Consider the following 4,430-nt stretch of genomic DNA (forward strand, 5'->3'; position numbering starts at 1 on the left):
TGAATAAAATACAGGAGAATCCTATGGCCTGACACTGGTTCCCTTTGATGTAGAAGCAGTCTCTTTGAAGACTGTCCTTAACAGCCAGGATCTGAGCAGACCAACACCACTACAAATGATCGATCAATAGGAATCGTGGGTCAGATTTTTCACTCATTGATAGTCATATGGGTAGAAAATCTAGCCCAGTTTATCTCCTCTAGGTAAAAGTTCACACCTTCCCAACTAGTCTTGTTTTTAACACCTAATTACAGGAGAAACTATGTTTTTAGATGGTCACTACGAAGATGAATTCATGGAGTAATCCTCTGGAAACAAAAATGTGATTTGTGTTTTATCAGTCAGACACAGATACAAAAACACCCAAATTATATTTAGGGTTATTAATCCATATTTAATAAGTTGACAAGGAGAATTGGATTTCAACAGCTGCATTCACTGACCACAGACTAGTTTTGTGATAGAACAAAGAAAATTTCACACAGATGTCCCAGAGCACAGCTGGCTGATGTCAATTTTAATGTGGATTTACCCCCATTTAAAATCATATAAAGACCAAAACTTCCTATTTTTTGTCATACCTCACATATGAATAACGATCAGTTGACCAAGGTAACAGGGCACCTGGTGCCATACCCCACTGAAGGGCGATAACTTCAGGAGAAGAGGAAAAATGGGGGTAGTTGACTTGCTACATAAGGTAATTCTGTCTGGATTCATGTCAAAGCTTTGCAGATCTGTATTGTACTTCCGCCTTCCGGTGGAATCACTGTGTTTAGAGAAAGTCTCTCTGAATATCACCAATATCTGGATTCCACACCTATATTTGAAATTTCAATCGACAATCTCAAACATATTATCAGGGTTCAATTTATTTATTCCCTAAAGAATCTTGAAACTCTGTTCTCAAGAATAAAATAAAACAATCCCAGACTTTTCAATCTCTATAGCTCAGATACTTTATGCTAGGTATCAGTCTGGTTGCCAAACCGCCTCCAGTGCCTGATATCCTTACAATAGCTTGGCTACCAGAATTGTACATAGGACTCTAGATATGGTCATACCAGTGCAATGTAGAGACTCATTATCATCTGCTGATAATGAGTCTCTGATTATACATTCAAAGATCTGGTTAGCTTTCCTTACTACTGCTGCACATTGCACTGGTTTCAGTGAGCGATTTATTCGCCCTCCAGATGCTTGTCCTGTCGTCTAGAGCCATTTAATTATATTCTCTCTACTTATTTCCCTTACCTAATCTCATTACCTTTTGTTAAATTTCACATTAAATGCCATTTCCTACTTATTAGCCCAAATTCCTAATCTATCCAGATCCCTTTGTATTTGGGTTTCCTACTTGAACCATTCAGCCCCAACATTTGGTGTCATCTGCAAAATTAGATTTCTTTGTTTCTGTCCCCAGCTCCAAATCATGAACATACACTGTAAACAAGCTCTGGAGTTCATCATGTAGGTAATTATGGGCACAAACTTGTGCACTGCCTCACTGTACCACAAAACACTGGGCTAGGGTGGTTAAAGGCCCTGCCACCAGTGGTGGGTAAAGAAGAAAAAGCCCGAGCCGTATAAACAAGGGGCGTGGGAGGGGATGTCTGGCTGGAGTAGGGTGAAAAGGTAGGATGGGGCAAGGCCGTGGAGCAAGTTGAAGATGAGGACAAGGACTTAAAATTCAATATGATGGGGACAGGGAGCCAGTGCAGGTCAGCAATGACAGAGTATCGGGTGAGCGAGATGTAGAGATAGGATACGGTCGACTGACAAAAGCACGGATAAGGGTTTCAGCAGCGATAGCAGCCGAGGTAGGGGCACAGGCAGGATATGTTGTATCAAAACATAGATACATGTGAAATGTGAATGGAAGAAAGTTAAAGATTTAAATAAGATACAAGACTTGCCCCTAAGCAAAGGACGTCCATAAAATGCAGCAAGGATTTAAAAAAAGCTGCCGCCAATCTGAAATAAAAGTAGAAAATGTGAGTCCTAATTCTACCATTAAGGTGTCTTTTCCCTTTTCAGATACTGGTGGACCTGAATATTTCCAGCATTTTCTACTTTTTAATGTAAAAAGCAACAAGATGTGTGATAAATAAAAATGGAATTTTGTTCTAAAATCTCACTCAAGACAAATCACTGAAATTGCTTAAATCATAGAATCATAGAAAGGTTGCAGCACAGAAGGAGGCCATTCAGCCCATTGAGTCCACGCTGGCTCCATGCAGGAGCAATCCAGTTAGTCCCACTCCCCTGCCCTATCACAGTAGCCCTGCAAATTTTTTCCTTTCAAGCACTTATCCAGTTCCCTTTTCAATCTGCCTCCACCACCCCCTCGGGCAGTGCATTCCAGATCCTAATCACTCGCTGTGTAAATATTTTTTCTCATGTCACCTTTGGTAAAATTACTGGAGTTTACCTACATTATTGGCACATCTGTCCAAAGTTGATTTTGCCAATCAACTTAAAGTATTGTGCAAAATTCAGTATATTTCATCATTTCCGCACGTGCGTAAAATCAACACATCTGTTCCCCCCTCCGCCCCCCACACTCTGTGACGGAAAAACCTCCCCCCGCCCCATCTTCATGTGCAATCAAATTCCTCGAAATGAAACTCCAGGAAAAACACCCCAGTTAAGGTGTAGGTGGTGTGACGTATCCAGAAGATGAATACCTCGCAGCCACACATTTTAGCAAGTTATCCTGCAAGTCCTCTGCTAACTTCTGTGAAATTAACGTGAGGTTTTACAGTTTTTTTAAAACTCTGACAAGCAATCTTCCTAAAAGGAGACAGGTGATTTGAGACATCAACTCACTGAGCCTGTCTTCTAGTTTTAATTAGGTTTTTTTAAACTTTAAGATCACCATACAGGGACAGTGAAGAGCCTGCAATAATGCCTCGTGTGAATGTATGGCAATCAAATAATATTGGTAAAATTACTGGAGTTTACCTACATTATTGGCACATCTGTACAAACACACACATTCTCCAGTATCTCAACAAATATACTCTAAGTGGAAAAAAAATGTAGACATGACAAATTGTTTCCTAAGTAATACCATATTTAAAATATTTACCAGATGGATATGGTAGTTTATGGTTATGGTCCTAGGCTAGCAACCCAGAGGTCACATCCCACATGACAAGTTGTGAAATTGAATTCAATAAATCTGATCACTGTGGGCTAGCTGTCAGGTTGTTGTAACAACCCCCAACAGGTTCACTAATATCCTTCGGGGAATGGAACCTGCTACTTCTATAGCCTACACGTGACTCCAGTCCCAAATTGTGGTTCACTGTGGTGGCCGAGCGAGTGAGGCAGCAGCCCACCACCACCTAGGGATGGATAATAAATGATGCCTTAGCATTGTGGTCCACATCCTGAGAAATAAGAAAGAAAAACTTCCATTAATCACAGATCTAAAACGGGAACTGCGGGCCTCAGTCAGAGCGTGTCATCAGCTCTCTGAAATATAAGTAGTTATTTCAATGACTGAATCGTATCATTTTGTATAATATTGAACAAATGATGTTTTGTAGATTTTTAAAATTTAATTTTGAAACTCAGTCCTTACTTGAATAAACATTGCTCTTGCAATGCTGATCAACAACACAGAATAATGAATATGTGGTAACTAGTAACATCAGTTCTTGCAACATCAATGATGAGAATAAATTGCTCCTTCCGCCCCATCTCCATTCCATTATGTAAAATATACTGTACACAATGTTTCAGTTAAGCACTTTCAGATGATGAAATCTCTGTTCCGACCAAGTATTTACATGTCATTTTTTAATGGTATAAAATTAGGATCCAATCCACTAAAAATCATATTAAGGGCTAATGCTAATGAAACAGATCATATAAAAAATTGAATCTACAATAAAACAAACATGCAGAGGGAGATTCAGATAGGCACATTTATAAATATTAGATAGTGGGAATGGCATGCAGTTGGGCTCCAGATGATTTTATTTAAAAAGACATAATTTTTTTTAATTAATTCGTCAACATCAAGGATCACATACATGTAATAGGAGCTACTTGCATAAAGTATTGGAAGGCAGCCAGCATTCATAGAATTGCACCTCAGGAAGGAATCATTGCATTTTGGAGAGGATGGAAGAAAACTCAAGGAGTTAAAACCTAGGAGAAAGCTGGAGTCCTTGCCACCAAGCTTCAAGCTTCATTGCCAAAGTGAATTACTAAAACATTTTGGCCCTTTTACTTTCAAAGGGCATTTAAGTTTTTCTTTTGTTTAAAAAATTGCACTTCACATTCGGTCCGGACCTCCACAGTAGCTGATTTCATTTGCAACAGCCTGCAGTCATGTTAGAAGAGCACAATCCCCCAATGAGGGGGAGCAGGGCTGCCACTGTTTGCAGCAAGTCACTTGAAATAAGCCACAATTTAAA

This window comes from Heptranchias perlo, chromosome 1, assembly GCF_035084215.1.
Source record: "Heptranchias perlo isolate sHepPer1 chromosome 1, sHepPer1.hap1, whole genome shotgun sequence".
Lineage (NCBI taxonomy): Eukaryota > Metazoa > Chordata > Chondrichthyes > Hexanchiformes > Hexanchidae > Heptranchias > Heptranchias perlo.